We start from the raw sequence: 18011 nt of genomic DNA on the forward strand, positions 1-18011 counted from the left end.
GAACATGAACAGGTGGAACCAAGAAGTAAGCAGAATCTTCTGCCCATGCAGCCCAGGTTGCCTCAGTGACAGTGTGCAGAACTCTGGCCCAGTCACGAATAAAATATCTATATTTTTGAGCCACCATTTCATTGACATAACTATGTGCACCTGGGGAAGTCCTGTCATGCAGCACTGTAGGGCAATGGAAATATTAGCACAGCAAGGGTGTTGGCCAGATTTCTTGGCAATAGGGACACATCCCCTCAGTTTTGGGGGAACACATGGCCCACGGGCTACATGCCCCCCATCCTTTTTACAGTCCCCTCTGTCCCAAAATCTCTAATGCCCTGCTTTATCATAGAATTTTGGCAGCGTGTGGCAGCAACAAGAAAAAAGGAGAATTTTTGCTTTAAAACAAGGTGTACATGAAGCACACACCTTGTTTTGATACAAAATTGCACTCCCCTGGGGCTTCCTGCTCTACACTCTCCCATCCAGTGTGGGGAAAATGCATGGGCTTAATTTGCCCACAGTGATGTTTTCTTACAACCAAACGACATTAGCTATGTAGCACTGTGACATCATCACATTTTCTGTATGATCCCTTGTTGGCTGGAATCACACGGTAAAGTCTTTTCAAGTTTAAAAATGCTATAGCAGAAGTGGATTGGAGGAATTGTAGCTGCGAGGTGCAAAAACCTGCAAAATAGTTAACTCATGATTAACGAATAATCATTTCACACTCTGAAATGGTAACATTTGCATCAAAAATGAATATCACAGACATTAACCACAGCACAGTAATCAACCCCAAAATGTGCTCTGGTTCTGCCTTCTGCAAACAAAGATGAACTCACAGAGGCCTTGTGAGAGCTGTTAAGCTACTACTAGCAACTGTTAGCATCTCCCATAGAGGCTGACCTCCAACTTTGGGAATCATTGCGATACTTCTTTGCATGTTTTACTAAAGAGCACTCAGCAGCCATGGGTCACATTTTGCTACTCCTGTTACATTAAAAAAGAATTCAGTAGACCAATATTAGGATCCTTGAAAGAGTGGATGGGAGGTGGGGGACCTACGCTTGATCTGGCAGTTGTTGCAATTCAGCTGTCTTGAATAGAAATGTGGCATCATTTATCACTGCCATTGTTATCACAATAATCAGCCCACCAGCATCAACTAGAAATGGCAGCAGTAAACCAATGCTGGCCTTTTCAGCGTCTTAAAACTTTCTTTACACTGATTACAGATCGTTTTAGTAAGTAAGGTGTCTAGCCAAAGCTTTCTAAAGCAATTTCATTGTTTCATTTTCAGAGGAAATTAATTAAAATGCATTCAGATTTTTAATATGGAATCTGGCAGAGGACTATTCTAAATTGCTGATCATAGATAATGCAATATGCAGAAATATCTCATAATTTATATATCTTAATTAAATGAAGCAGGTAGATTTAATATACATTGATTTAATAATAGCAGTATGTATCTGTTACTTTAGATTAAATGAAGCTTAGGTTTTGTGTACTGTCAACATGAAACACCTCTTTAATACTCTACCATTTCTCTTAATTCACTAAAAGTTAGAGGACTGCCTGCCTCTACATAATTCAGTTCACATGCTGGCTTACTTGAAAACATAAAAATAGGGACTGTTTTCCTAATAGCTTCCTCTATTGGGTGGTATATAAATGTAATTAATCAATACATAAAAATTAATACAAAATCCAGGGCTTTGTATATGATTTGATATGTATACATGATGATTTCTCCAATCACTTTAATTGAGAGGACAGTTCTGTGTATGAATTCTTTTATATAACTCACCTTGAAAATGATTTTGAGACCATGCTCAAGTTGCAAAATGTTACTAAGACACTCGCTATGCATTAAAAGTGTCTAATATTTTCACTGTGCAGCCATTTTGTAGTCTAGATTTTTTTCATTAATAGCTAACCTAAGAAGCCTTGACAATGTCGCTTACTGGCATATTTGAATAAAAACTGGGGTTGTATGAAACGTTTGTTTTTGTAATACTTTCTCTGTCTGTATTTCCCCCCCTGTGGTATATCGTACTTGGCATTGTTTTTTCAGAGTTTCTGAAGAAGGTCAAAAAGCACTGAGCAAATGTCACATAAGATCATTTATGAGAAGTGGATGCTATGCATAATAACCATTAGGAAATATTTAACAAAAAAAGTTCCTCCAGTAGCAGTCATTCTCATATTAATTTAATCCTGCTGTCTACGATAATACAATCTCTTTGAAACAGTCTCAATTCTTCAGCGCAAAGGGACCTTTTCTGGATCAGAGGCCAAATTTCCATTACCTGATGAGCTAATCTGACGTGACAGCTGCATATGCAGATGGGGGAATCTCTTGTCAATAGTTTTTCTTCAGAGACAAAGAGAGACAAATGTCTATATTCATTCTCTCACTTCATGCATGAGTAACGTTACCTTTTCTGCCTCTCCTCTGTCTTTATTCAGGTAGTCATTGAGAAGAATTTAAATATAAGCTTTTGTGCTTCTGAATTAGCTTATGCATGAAAATCTGTTTATTGAAGATGGACATCTTATCTATTTATTTATGGTGCTATAAGCATTTTTACATATAAATTTACAGGAGGCATATTTAATCTATCAGTATAATATATATATTGGATTCCTCTCTGAACTTCATTTAAAATAAAAAAAGAGCAGTAAAGATGGCAGAGTGACAAAATGAAGGTAACTTCCCAGCAGAGATACTTCCTAATCAATGTTTTATATTCATTCAAGTGCACAAATATAAAGAGTTCCAGATATTCCAGACTTTGAGAATGACAAGAGAAGAGAGAAGTGAACAAAATAATTGTCAATCTTTTCCTAATGGCTACAATCCAACACTTAAATTATAATTTCAGTGAGTTTAAGGTTGCTTAACACAGTGTTCACTTGTGTGACCAATGTGCAATTTACCCTTGCCCTTCCAGACTGACAGCCTTTTTCCATTCTGAATATAACAAATGGAATTGCCACTATGCTAGGTATTGGGAAAATCGGGGTTTCCAATTGTGGAAAATGTACTCATCCTACTCTGTGCATTACAATTCTGACTGTTCCTTCATTACAATATAATGTTACTGTCTAGTAATGCTTAGTGCTTTGGAAGATCTTAGCATCAAGCATAGCCACAGCGTTAAATCTAACACAGCACAAGTGGACTTCTGTTTGTGCAACAGAATTTGCCCTGCAACCCCCAGTGTGCACCTAAAATCTGGAGCAGATTGGAGGGAGGGGTGCAGGGAAAATGGTAATCTATTCCACTACATACAATTGCATTGGCAGATGTACACCATTGAATTTAACCCACAGTCCCTAAGCTTTCAGTGAATTGATCCCTATCAGTTGGTTGAAGGAATTCCCCATTATGGAATGGCACTTAGAATCTAATTAAATGTGTACAGTGTCAGATTAAAAAAAAATCAACACCGGGTCCCATTTCTCCACGAATCTCCAGGAGGCCGAATGCCAACACATTCGGCCCCCCGAAATTGGTGGGGAAATTCTCCGACATGCTATTTGTGTTGCCCTTATTTTCGCCGGAGTCTACGTAAATCTTTACGTAGACTACCTGTGCCCAAATAAGGAACGCAAATGGCGGCGCCCATGGGCGCCGCCATTTGCGTAAGCCCTTTTTTCCCCCCCCAAAGTCAGCCGTGATAGGCTATGTAAAGATTTGCGTAGCCTATCACAGCTGACTGAAAATCTAGCCGTGATAGGCTACGTAAATCATTACGTAGTCTATCACGTTTTTTTTTTTTTTACAATTTACTTTTTTATTTCGCGGCCGGGGAGACGGGACGCTCCCCCCCGGCCAGAATTTCTCTGGGGAGGGATGGGGCGCCTCCACCCTGGCCTGAATTTTGGCTGGGAGGGGCGGGGCGCCTCCCCCCCACCAAGAATTTCGGGGGGAGAAATGGAGCACCTCCCCCCCTCACCGAAAACAGCTGCGGGACCAGGTAAGGGACTTTCGTCCATCCATACTCAAATCTCTGTAGATTTGTTTAAGGAAAGAAAAAAACCACACAATTCTGTTTGCACCACTCTGATAATTTCAGATTTTTTTTTCCTTTAAAGAGGGCATATTCCTAAATACCAGGTGGCCCAAAAGTAGGTATACAGTTGTTTAGAATGTTGATGGGAGGGGGAGAGAATGTGTGAGTAGAAGATGTGTGGGTGGAGTCAGAATGACAGTTGGGAAGAGTGAGTGACAGGGAATGACAGTTAAATCAGTTAAGTGTAGAGAGTGAGGGGAGTGAGGCCCTTAAGTAGGTATGCAGTTGTTTAGTTGTTTGGTTATTTTTTTTTACTGATACTGTGAATGATGGCAGCAAACTTGAGTCAAGAACAAAGAAAGTGGATTCTAAAGCAGTACTGGAAGACTGAAAATGCTGAGTGGGTGTGCACAGTGTGGCAAGAAGCATGTGACACTCTTCCACCAACATGTCTGATAATTTATCGTCTTAGAGATAAATTGGAAGCAACAGGTGCAGTGGCTAATGCACTGAAATCTGGATGTCCTAGGACGTCTATGACAGAGAAAAATGAGATGAGAGTCGCTCTGACATTTGTGAACAGTCCGAAAAAGTCCACATGACATGCATCTAAATAGCTATCCATACCTAGAACGTCCTTGCAATGCTTAATGCATAAATTGAAATTGAAGCCGTACCGTCCAAGTCTGTTACATGGTCTTCTGGAGGACAACCCAGACCGTTGGTTGCAATTCTGTGAGATGATGCGTAACCAAATCTCTAACAGACCAGACCTTCTTGATATGATCATCTGGTCAGATGAGGCTTCTTTCAAGTTGTCAGGCCACGTGAACAGGCATAACTGTGTGTATTGGGCAGATGAAAATACTGTATACCGTGTTTTGGGCCACTTTGTATATACTGCTATCTAGGTAAAGTTAGTCATGCTGGAGTTTCACTGATAATCAGTAGGATTTAGGTATGCCTACCTAACTTTCTGTGGATTATGACTGTCATGTTTTGGTTGGAAATCTCATCATTCTCATGCTATTTCATTTGATGTAATTTAAATAGGAAGCAGTGAGGATCATTTTATGTAAAATGTTTTTATTAACATATGATAATGTATAATAAATTCTAATGGTACTTTGCCAAAGAGTTTATCCTCTGCAAAAATAACTATAAATGAATCCAGGATTCTCCTTTCTCATGCTTTGCATATTATTCACATTAAAAAGTAACATACAGCTCGTTACACCAGGCCATGTTAAAAGGAAGTTGGGGTGGGGTTCAGTTTGAAACCATAGCAAATAGAAGCGACAATTTGAATGTTTGAATGAGAAAGTGATTATCTCATCAATATCGATAACTTGCTCAACAATGGGGATGTCAGAGAATTCCGCCACAGATCTTGGTGAGGCCGAATGCCAGTGCATTTGGCCCCCCGAAATCTGTGGCGGAACGAAGCCCCCGCCCCCCGAAAGGCGTGCGAAACGGAGCACTTACCTACTGCCGTTCGTGCTGCTTTGCGAATGGTGGCCGCGTCTGCGGCCGCCACTCGCTTCTTCATTATAGCCGTGATAGGCTACGTAAATACTTACGTAGTATTAGTAAATGGCTAATGCAGGGACGCCATTTGTGTCCCTGTGGAGGCCGTGATAGGCTACGTAAATATTTACATAGCCTATCTAGGGATGTACGGAATACCTACCTGGCTCCGTGCCGGGCAATCTGCAGTGGGAGGGAGGCGCTCCATCCCTCCCCCCGGAATCCTCGATGGGGGGGAGGTGTTCCAGTCCCCCCCCCAGAATCCTACCCAGCTGGTTCCACTCTGCGGCCAAGCTGCGGAGCCGCCAGCCGGCTCCGGCTGCCCGCAACCAGACATCCGGCTGCTGGGCAGCCCTGCAGGGATGCAAATGGCGGCTGTCGTAGCCGCCGCCATTTGTGTCCCTGTATTGAGCCATGATAGGCTACGTAAATATTTACATAGTCTATCACGGCAGGGGGAAAAAACCTCAGCGTACGCAAATGGCAGTAGCCGCCGCCATTTGCGTACGCTGGGTTTTTTTCCCCCTGCTGTGATAGGCTACGTAAATACTTACGTAGCCTATCATGGCAGGGGGGGGGAAAAACCCAGCCTATGCAAATGGCGGTAGCCGCCGCCATTTGCATACGCTGGGTTTCCCCCCCCCCGCCATGATAAGCTATGTAAATACTTACGTAGCCTATCACAGCCTCCACAGGGATGCAAATGGCATCCCTGCGTTAGCCGTGATAGGCTACGTAAGTATTTACGTAGCCTATCACAGCTATGAAGACGAAGCGAATGGTGGCTGCAGGACGGCCGCCATTCACGAAGCAGCGCAGACGGCAGCAAGTAAGTGCTCCATTTCACACGCCTTTTGTGTGTTGGGGGCGGCAGGGACTTCGTTTTGCGACAGATTTCAGGGGGTCGAATGCACTGGCATTCAGCCTCACTGAGATCTGTTGCGGAATTCTCTGACATCCCTAAGCCTATCACGGCAAAAAAAAAAAAAGGGGGAACACAAGTGGCGGCGGCTACGGCAGCGGCCATTTGCGTTCCCTTTTTTTTGCTGTGATAAGCTACATAAATATTTACGTAGCCTATAACGGCAAAAAAAAGGGAATGCAAATGGCAGCCGCCGTAGCCGCCATTTGCGTTCCCTTTTTTTTTTGCCGTGTTAGGCTATGTAAATATATATGTAGCCTATCACGGCAAAATACAGGGATGCAAATGGTGGCGGCCATGGCGGCCACCATTTGCGTCCCTGTGCAGGCTGCCCAGCAGTCAGATGTCTGGCTGCAGGCGGCCCCAGCCGGCGGCTCTGCAGAGTCACTGCAGAGCGGAGCTGGCCGGGGAGAATTTCAGGGGGAGGGACGGAGTGCCTTCCCCCCACCGCGAATGTCACCCTTGGAAAAGTTGACTTTCGTACATCCCTACTCATCAAAATAAATAGCAGGAAAGTGTTCAGTTTTAAGGAAGTTTAGAAAGAAAGGAGTAACAAATGAACAACGAGTGTAGTAGGGCTGTACCGAATTTTCATGAGTGTTTTCACAAGAAAATGTGCCCTCTGGGGGGACTGTTCTCTTATCCAGCAGTGTGGTGAGGGGACTCTTTTACTGTGAAGTGATATGTCCCCCTCTCTTTGCTAAGCCAGGACAGGAGAAGAGTAAGGATTGTACTGTGGATTGCTTCCTTTAAAGTAGCTCTTGCCATACCTTAGCCTACAGTGCAGAACCTTCTTAGCCAAAGCACATGCCAAGAGAGGGAGTGATGCTGTTTTGCGGGTCACACTGTGCATCACTCTTTGTGGATCAGCTCCTTTGAGGTAGACGTTGGCACTTTAAAGGAGGTGACCCAAAGCATGATTCCTTTCTTGGCAAGTACTGTCACTGCCCAAATTTCATGGGTTAGATTTTTTAGAGAGTGCAGTTTTCTTAAAAGCTTGGTTTGGAAGCATAATTCACACCACCAGTCTCTCTCTCCCTCCCCCCTGCCCCCCTTTCCTTTTTCTTTTTCTACTTTATTTATGTTGTTACTATGTGGCTGTAAAGTTTAATTTGTATCTGGGTTTTTATTTTTATTGTTGCATATCACAACTTCTTGAAGTCAAAAGGCCTCATTGGAGTCCGTGGTGGATTTCTCCGCCATCCCTAGTTAACCACCGTGTGAATAGAATGCTGGGCGAGATGGACCTTGGTCTGATGTAGCACGGTTCTTATGTTCTTAAATAGAGAGTACCTCTGAGATTATGCAGAATGCTTTTCTTTCACCACCGAGCACGTACATTCTCCACTTACCAATTCTGTTCCCCTTCGTGCAACCATCTCTCCTCAGCCTACTATCCTTCAGCAACTCTTCATAAAAACAGATGTCTTGTTTTGTACAACTCTCCTCTACCTCCTCCTTGTTATGCACAAGCTCTCATTGTATTTTCTTCCCCATAACTTCATTTGTGCCAAGACGTCACCAGGATTCAGCCAATGAGTGTGTTTTCAAAACTAGGGTTAAGTTATGGAGAAGCTCTGAGCATGTACTAAGTGCCTTTCCCTCACCACTGAAGCTAGAGTTCATGCAAAACTAAACACACACACACACACATGACATAACATGCATAGGACTGAGCTGAACGGGTAGTCAATTCATTAGACAGAATTGGGCAGGCACTGTATTAAGCCTGCAGTACCATGCTCACAGCTCAGGACTTATTTCTGAGGAAACATGCAGAACATCAGGGTGCAAACCTCACTGCAAAAGTAACTTGTGTGGGAATCCTATGCACACTTTCCTGAGGGTAAGCCTCCTTAAACATAATGGGGCTTCTGAGTAGGCATACGTAGGCTTGTATCAATTAGCAGTATTTATCTCCCCTCCACTTAAAAACAAACCCCAAACTCCTATTTTTATTAAAGCTTTCTGTTCATAGGAACATAGGAAGCTGCCTTATACTGAGTCAAAACCTGGGTCCATCTAGCCCAGTATTGTCTACATTGACTGGCAGCAGCGGCTCTTCAGGGTTTCAGGCTGGATTCTTTCCTAGCCCTAGGGATGTACGAAAGTCACTTACCTTTTCGAAGGGTGACATTCGCGGTGGGGGCGAGGCGCTCCATCCCTCCCCCCAAAATTCTCTCCGGCTGGCTCTGCTCAGCGGAGATTTGGTGGAGCCGCCGGCCAGGGCTGCCCACAGCCAGACATCTGGCTGCTAGGCAGCTTGCAGGGACGCAAATGGCAGCTGCCTTAGCCGCCATTTGTGTCCCTGTATTTTGCCTTGATAGGCTACATAAATATTTATGTAGCCTATCACGGCAAAAAACCCACAAAAAACCGCAGACGCAAATGGTGGCGGCTACGGCGGCTGCCATTTGCGTTCCCTATTTTTTGCCATTTTAGCCTATGTAAATATTTACATAGGCTATTACGGCAAAAAAAAAGAGAACACAAATGGCGGCCACTACGCCATTTGCATTCCCTTTTTTTCCTCAGCGTAATAGCCTATGTAAATATTTACGTAGGCTAAAATGGCAAAAAAAAAGGGAACACAAATGGCAGCCGCCGTAGCTGCCGCCATTTGCGTCCGCTGTGGGGGGTTTTTGCTCCGTTTTGTGCTCCGTTTTGTGTGCCTTTCGTGGGGTGGGGGGGCGGGGGGCTTCATTCTGCCACGGATTTCGGGGGGCCAAATGCACTGGCCTCACCGAGATCCATGGCAGAATTCTCTGACATCCCTACCTAGCCCTACCTGGAGATGCTGGGGATTGAACCTGGGACCTTCTGCATACCAAACATGTGCTCCACCCCTGAGCTACAGCCCTTCCTATTGCTGGATAATAGCCACTGACAAACAAAACAACCTCAGATTTGTTTCTCTGCAACCATGTGAACCCACTTTTCTCAAAGACTTGAGTGAGAAGAAGAAACACCAATCCTCTTGTCTGTTTGTGTAAAGTGAAATACAGTTCAGAACTTCTCTTGCCCACCAAAGAGAATTCTCTTTAAGAATTCCCCAAGTTATGCTCTGGCTGGAATAAAGGAGAGAAAGAAAGAACAGGATAGGGAAAAGAAGAATGGAAATATGCAGGGTCTGGGCAAGGGGGTGGGGGTAGAGAGAATTCCCTAAGCCAAATAGCTCCTTTCAGAGAGGTAGTACTTCAGAGGAATTTAGGAGGATGTGGAGGGTTTGTAAGGATTGCACGTACTTACATTAACTTTATGACGTGAGGTGGCTGAGGGCTTTTTCTAGCTTTTTTAAAACTGTAGAACCTATTTAAAAGCCTCACCAGTTCCTTGATCATGATGCCATATAGTCCTAGCCCTCCTTTTGGAGTAATTTGAGTCCTACAGCTATTTTGGAGAAATTAAAGTGGAGGGGGAGAAAGAAGTTTGTGGAGGCTGATTGGATCCTTTGCTGTACTGAAGCTACTAAACTTCTGCAGAATTCAAATGTTCCAGTTTGGGGCAGTAATCAGGTTCTGTGTGAAATACCAGTATTTCACATGGAGTTCTTTCTTCTCTTCCTTCTCCCTCTCCAAAATTTCATTGCAAGCAAGCTCCCAACAGTGGGCATGTAAGAGCAGAAAAGTAGGGGGAGGGAGGTTTTTTGCACCTCAAAAAAAACCCTACACCAGAGATTAGGGATAGTGACCTCCTAATGGTCACCTTAAACACCTTCTGATTAAGATCTCTAATCCCTTATGTGGATTGACAGATTTTACTTTTCTTTTCTTTTTTAGTATTTAGGCATGGCTAAAACAAAATCCACTGGATCTAACTGTCTGGACTTTGGCAGGTTCAGTCAGCTCCATAGGGGCTGCTGGGTTGTCAAATTCCATGAAATTATGTGGAAGCACACAAAAAAAATATAGCTCTTTACTTTGACAAATTTTCTTGAAAATTTTTTTTTAACTTATGGCTAGCACAAAAGCCACTGGACCGAACTGTCTGAACTTTGGCAGGCTCAGTCAGCCCCATAGGGGCTGCCAGGTTCCCAAATTCCATGCAGGTATGTGGAAGCACACACACACAAAAATAGCTCTTTGCTTTGACAGATTTTCTTTGTAATAGCAGATTTTAGCTGTGACTAGCACAAAAGCCACTAGTCCTAACTTCCTGAAATTGGTCAGGTTTAATCACATCTTTGGGGTCTACAAAGTCTCCAAATTTCATGTATTTATCTTACAAACTAAAAAAGTTATGGCTATTTCTGTTTTCCAAAGCAAGTCAATGGGAAAATGTAAAAAAAAAAAAAGGCAATTAGGACAGCTCAAAAAGATCCAGGGCCCATGCTCAGGTGGGCCTGTCGATAACAACGCCCCTGACTCACAGCATTCCCCAGCCAGCAGTGCTGACTGTCACATGCTGGAAGTTGTAGGACTTTTTTCTGTCTAAACATGCATAGGATTGCACCCTTAAGACACAATCATATGTAGATGGCTGTAAGCCTCCAAACTTGGAGGCTTATAGACATCCAATGAAGAGTGGGAGGAGCAATGGAGGTGATTTTTGCCTCCAGTCTCCCCCAGCTCTGCATTTCCAGGAGATGGGCATTTTTGCCCTTTTAGTTGAGGAGTCCGGGAGGGGGATGGAAGGAGGCTGGGGAAGTCTGGGGATAGCTTGTATCCCCACTTCCCCAGTCCCCTCCCTGCCCAAATGAACACCCCCTTTCTGTCCTCTCCGAGGTTGCCTTTGTGACCTCAGAGAGGCAGCAAGGACGGTTCTCTCCGAGCCAGCTGCAAAGGGGAGGGGGAGGGGAGCTTGGACTCCTGGTTCCGAGATCCGAGCGGTGTCTCCGATCTCAGATCCAGGAATCCGAAGTGTCCTATGCCCCCCCCATCTAGGATCCATAGGATTGCTCTCCCCATCTGTTCAACGTAATTGCAGCATACTGCTTTTTCAAGCAGTTTTCATTGAAGGAGCAAATATGAGAATTTTCCCTTGATAAAGACATATTCGAAATGTTGGAAAGTTACCGGTCATTGCACCTGTCTTTTGTGTTTTCTCTTCTCTGTGGTTTTTTACAGCTATTTTTGATTCCCCCACTTGTTTATATGTGAGTTTATTCCCATACGCTTCAACCATATGAAATTGGGAAAGGAGGATTTGATGTGGCAGCCAGGAACCTCTATCAGTCCTATGCATGCAAAATTATGCTTGCTAGTACTTGTAATACAATTACATCTGTGATAATAGGCTCTAGTGAAAATTAACTTTCCTACATAACCATAGGCCTGCCTTGTGCATAAAATGATACATAACCCTGTCTCCTGCTCTTCGGCTTGAGATTTAGTTTCTCATTAATGGTGGAACCAATAGATAATGGGCACTTGGAAGTTAAAGCTTCTCTGTTGCATAGTGTCCTCATGTATTATGAGCGAGAAACAAAGGCAGCTGAGAAACTTCAAAGCTTCCTGTGGCATTTAGAACTTTCCAGCTTCAAAGAACCTCTCCCTTTTGTAGTTCAGCTCTGGGTTTAATTAATACATTTTAAATATTTTTACTGTAAACAGTATCATCATCTTTATCTTTTGCACATTTCTTTTTCAGAATAGTCGAATGTTATGAAACTATCTTTCAACTTTATTTAGTGCCTCTTAACTTCTTTTTTAAACCAATGAATAGTCACCTCCAGTTGAGATGAAACACTGCTTGGAAGGTATACGCACATGTGAGTCCAAGGGGGGAAAAGTGCTATGCCTGCCTTTTATCTAAACTCTCTAAATTAAAAAGCAGGCATCAATCTCTCTGGTCATGCATTAACAATATTTTAATATTTTAAAACCATACAGGTACATGTGGAACATATATAATTGGGCTTTTCTTAGTCAAAAATCTAACCCTTTAAGTGTGAGAGGTGGGGCATCTTAGGGGAAAACATGATGGGGAATGTTTGTTGCATAGCATTCCATTCAAAATAAAGGTCAGATCTCGTTCTGCATCTCTCCTTTTGTAGGAGGGAGCAAGAACAACTAACCAGAGCGGATCTTATTGTTTTCGTTCTTTTCCTTTACTGTTGGTTTTTAATTTGTTGTGGCACATATTTTTATTTGTACACTGCCGTGAGTTTGCTTTATCATAGAAAAGGCAGGGGTATAAATGTTTAAATGAACTAACAAACAAACAAACAAATGCTATTCCAGTGTTACTACAGCAAATGTGAAGGGAGTGTACATATAGGCCACGATCAAACAAAACTGCATGAGTGATCAATGAAGATCTTCAGACCTACCTAGCTGGAGGTTTGTTTCAAGAGGGAAGCCAATTGAAAATGCAGCTTGCCTCATCAGCAGTTCACATCATTGTGGTGAAACTGCTGTTGCATCTTGTTTATGCATTTATCTATAACCACACCTAGGGGAATGTCTCCATGAGTGATTTACTCTGAGCTGGCTGCCTTTGGAGGTCATTAGGGATATATGACGTTGAGGCCATCCAGCAGCCACCCCAGAGCTTATCAGGGAAAAACCAGATTTCCTGAGACCGCTTAAAGTCCAATTCTTTTCCTTAAGTCAGGTTCCCCACTATAGTTGCTGTGTGCCCCAAACCCTACATTTATCTTGGGTGTGTTAGCCCAAGACACCCAACCCAGGGTTGTGCCTTTCTCCATGACCTCAGTCAAGGGGTGTTTCCTATGTGTTTCCCATCCCTCCACAAGCCAATTAGTGTTTACTCAAAAGTAACTCCCATTGTGCTCAGTGAGGCTTGTCCCCTGAATGCCCACATCAGAATTTACAGAGATCCCCCTCAATTGAAATGGCACAGTTAAATTACAAATTCCCTAAATGCTGTAAACTGCAATTTTGAGGCTCCGATTCACTGTTGTTTGGTTTATTGCCTTAGGAAGTAACTACTTCACCCCATCGTTGTAGAGCTCCTGGACAGCATCAGGTTAGAAAGGGGGCTGTGTTCCCCTCCCCCATCTTTCCCAGCACAAGCATATCTGTGTCTACTCAGAAGTAGCTCCCATTGTTCTCAATGAGGCTTGCTCCTGAAATGCAGGTGCATCTGGAGATTCAGGGGAAAGGAGAAAGGGAGAGAGCAGGGGGTGGGGAAGCCTCTCTTATTGGTTGAGCAGCCCCTGCCAGTGAGATGATGTTCACGCCAACCCGCACCTCCACCCAGAAGTATGTTCTGTGAAGTGATTTTTACTGGTCCGGAGCACTCGCTCCTGGAGCCCTGAATGGACCAAAGCACAGCAAAGCTGATTCCTTAAAAAAAGCACCACACCACACTGGTACTCCTCCATTTGCTTCTCCTTTCGTTGTCGTGGAAACACCCCCCCCCCTAGACTGTTCTTCCTCGGTATTGGTGAATCTCCCTAGAAGGAACCAAGGGAAATGAAGACAATGGGCAGCAAGTTTGTTATAGGACAGAATAAATGGACTGCACTTTAGTTTATTGTTGAGAGATGATTAATAAAATGAGCCCCTCATCAAAGGAGTGCCAGAGAAAGGAGGAGGCGTAACTGCCAATTTGGTGGTCTCACAATATGCATCCTTTTATTTTTCCCATCAGTGAATAGCTTCCATGCACTCCTGAGGAAAAATAAAACAATACACTTGGGCACAGCCTTGTGGTAGATGCAAAAACTGTCTACTAACTATGACACTGAGTGGCATGGCCTCCACTGACTAGGGATGGCAGAGAATTCCGCCACGGACCCCAATGAGGCCGAATTCTAAAAAACAGGGACGCAAATGGCGTCCACTACGCCATTTGTGGCCCTGTTTTTTCATGCGATAGGCTACAAGACAGGATACCCTGGAGAAGATGCTGATGCTAGGGAAAGTGGAAGGCAAAAGGAAGAGGGGCTGACCAAGGGCAAAAAAGCAGGGCTGCAAATGGCGTCCAGTACGCCATTTGTGGCCATAAAGGTCTTTTTTGTTCTTGTTTATTCAGTCAGTTGCTTCCGACTCTTTGTGACTTCATGGACCAGCCCACACCAGAGCTTCCTGTCGGCTGTCGCCACCCCCAGCTCCCCTAAGGTCGAGTCCGTCACCTCCAGAATATTATCCATCCATCTTGCCCTTGGTCGGCCCCTCTTCCTTTGGCCTTCCACTTTCCCTAGCATCAGCATCTTCTCCAGGGTGTCCTGTCTTCTCATGATGTGGCCAAAGTACTTCAGTTTTGCCTTTAATATCATTCCCTCAAGTGAGCAGCCTGGCTTTATTTCCTGGAGTATGGACTGGTTTGATCTTCTTGCAGTCCAAGGCACTCTCAGAATTTTCCTCCAGCACCACAGTTCAAAAGCATCTATCTTCCTTCGCACAGCCTTCCTTATGGTCCAGCTCCTGCAGCCATAGGTTACTACGGGGAATACCATTGCTTTAACTATGCGGACCTTTCTTGTCAGTGTGCTGTCTCTGCTCTTCACTATTTTATCAAGATTTGTCATTGCTGTCCTCCCAAGAAGTAAACGTCTTCTGATTTCCTGGCTGCAGTCAGCATCTGCAGAAATCTTTGCGCCTAGAAAGACAAAGTCTGTCACTGCCTCCACGTTTTCTTCTCCCTCTATTTGCCAGTTATCAATCAAGCTGGTTGCCATAATCTTGGTTTTTTTGAGGTTTAACTGCAACCCAGCTTTTGCACTTTCTTCTTTCACCTTCGTCATGAGGTTCCTCAGCTCCTCCTTGCTTTCAGCCATCAAAGTGGTATCATCTGCATTTATTTATTTATTTATTTATTCATTCATTCATTCATTCATTCAGTCATTCATTTCATTTCTATACCACCCAATAGCCAAAGCTCTCTGGGCGGTTCACAAAAATTAAAACCAAACAGCGCACAATAAAACAATTTAAAATATATAGAACATTAAAACCACCATATAACAATACAACTGCAATAAAAGCTAGCAGCAGTACAGGAGTTTAAAATACAGATTTAAAACAGCAAAGCTAAAAGTTTAGAAAGCTAAAATGCTAAAATGCCTGGGAAAATAAAAAGGTATTCACCTGGCACCGAAAGGAATACAATGTAGGTGCCAGGCAAACCTCACTAGGGAGTAGGGATGTATGAAAGTCATTTACCTGTGACAAAATTTGATTCGCGTTGGGGGGGAGGCGCTCCGTCCCTCCCCCCCAAATTCTGGCCAGGGGGGAGGCACCCCATCCCTCCCCCCTTAAATTCTGGCTGGGGGGGAGGCGCCCCATCCCTCCCCCTTGAAATTCTGGCCGGGGGGGAGTCGCCCCGTCCCTCCCGCTGCGAATCCTGCCGGCCGGGTCTGCAAATGGCGGCGGCCATAGCCGCCGCCGTTTGCGTCCCTGCAGTCAGCCGTGATAGGCTACGTAAATGTTTACGTAGCCTATCACGGCTGACTTTGGGGGGGAAAAAGCGCGTACGCAAATGGGCGCCGCCATTTGCGTTCCTTATTTGGGCACGTGTAGTCTACGTAAACATTTACGTAGACTACTGCGAAAATAAGGGGAACGCCCAGGCACTGATTCAGAACAGCCACTGCCTCACCTGGTTTTGATGAGAAAGAGAGGTAGAGCTGGGTGTCATCCGCATATTGATGGCACCGCAGCCCACACCTCCGGATAACCTCCCCCAGCGGTAGGGATGTTGGAGAATTTCCCCACGAGTCTCAGGGAGGCCGAATGCCAACGCATTCGGCCCCCCGAAATTGGCGGTGAAATTCTCCACCCCCTGCCCCCTCCCGGGATGGGACTTACCTCCCTCGAATGTCCCTCTCGGCGGCGGGTCCCAGCGGCGGTGCGGCGGGGGCGGGGGCAGCGGCCGGTCTTCCGACCAGCTGCCACCGCCGCCATTACAAAGTAAATGTAAAAAAAACCACACACACACATGTGATAGGCTACATAACGATTTACGTAGCCTATCACGGCTAGATTTCCAAAGTCAGCCGTGATAGGCTACGTAAATCGTTACGTAGCCTATCACGGGTGACTTTGAAAAAAAACCAAAAAAAGCGCATACGCAAATGGCGGCTCCCATGGGGACCACCATTTGCGTTCCTTATTTTGGCACGTCTAGTCTACGTAAAGATTTACGTAGACTACGGCGAAAATAAGGGCAATGCAAATAGCGTTGTCCTTATTTTCGCCGTAGTCTACGTAAATCTTTATGTAGACTACCCGGGCCCAAATAAGGAACGCAAATGGCGGTGCCCATGGGCGCCGCCATTTGCATACGCGCTTTTTTCCCCCCCCAAAGTCACCCATGATAGGCTATGTAATGATTTACGTAGCCTATCGTGGCTGACTTTGGAAATCTAGCCATGATAGGCTACGTAAATTGTTACGTAGCCTATCACGTGCGTGTGTTTTTCTTTTTGTATTTACTTCTTTCTTTTGCGGCCGGGGAGACGGGGCGCTTCTCCCCAGCCTGAATTTCATCAGCGAGGGATGGGGCACCTCCCCACTGGCCTGAATTTCGGCTGGGCGAGGCAGGGCGCCTCCCCACCCAGCCTGAACTTCGGGGGGAGAACCAAAGCACCTCCCCCCCCCCCATGAAGCAAGCTGTGGGACCAGGTAAGGGACTTTCGTCCATCCTTACCCAGTGGTTTCATGTAGATGTTAAACAGCACAGGGGATAAAATAGAGCCTTGTGGAACCACATGGCACAATTGCCATGGCACAGAGCAATAATCCCCCAGCACCACCTTCTAGAATTGGCCATCCAAGTAGGAGCGGAACCACTGTAGTGCAGTGCCTCCAACTCCCAACCCAGACAACCTATCCAGAAGGATACCATGGTCGATGGTATCGAAAGCCGCTGAAAGGTCCAGAAGAATCAACAGGGTCGCACTCCCCCTGTCCCTCTCCCAGCAGAGGTTATCCCACAGGGCGACCAAGGCAGTATCTATTCCAAAACCAGGCCTGAAGCCCAATTGAAATGGATCTAGATGATCCGTTTCATTCAACAGTACCTGGAGCTGTCCTACAACCACCCGCTCAAGCACTTTGCACAGGAAAGGGATGTTGGCCACTGGCCTATAATTATTACCGCCTCTTTTAAAGTGGCAGGTACCACTCCCTCTCTCAAGGAGGAATTTACAACCTCTGGACCCAGCCAGACATCCCCTCCTTGTTTGATTTAATAAGCCATGAAGGGCAAGGGTCAAGTACACAAGTGGTCAATTGGACTTGGCCAAGCACCTTGTCCGCATCCTCAGACCTCAGTAACTGAAACTCATCCAATAAAACTGGACTAGATGGTGCTCTGAACGCCTCTACCAATGGAACTGCATTAATGGTGGTGTCCAATTCATGACGAAACTGAGCGACTTTATCTTCAAAGTGCCGTGCAAACTCGTCACAGTGTGCCACCGAGGGTTCCACCGTCTCTCGCCCTGGCCCAGAATGTAACAAGCCACGAACCACTTGGAAAATCTCCACTGGACGACACTGAGAAGATGCAATGCTGGTGGAAAAGAACTGTCTCTTTTCCACCCTCACTGCCACAGAGTAGGCTCGAAAGTGGGCTCTTACCTGTGTTCGGTCAGACTCAGCACGAATTTCCTCCACCTGCGTTCTAGCCGT

The 18011-nt window shown here is 45.0% G+C and overlaps 1 protein-coding gene across 3 annotated transcripts in view; it reads left to right on the forward strand.

The window, feature by feature from the left end:
- PTPRN2 (protein tyrosine phosphatase receptor type N2) overlaps positions 1 to 18011 on the forward strand; it is a 1142627-nt gene that overhangs the window by 552558 nt on the left and 572058 nt on the right. The window lies entirely within an intron of this gene.

Source organism: Heloderma suspectum, chromosome 5 (assembly GCF_057233095.1).
Source record: "Heloderma suspectum isolate Gila_16-S chromosome 5, 16-S_ref, whole genome shotgun sequence".
In the NCBI taxonomy this organism is placed as follows: Eukaryota; Metazoa; Chordata; class Lepidosauria; order Squamata; family Helodermatidae; genus Heloderma; species Heloderma suspectum.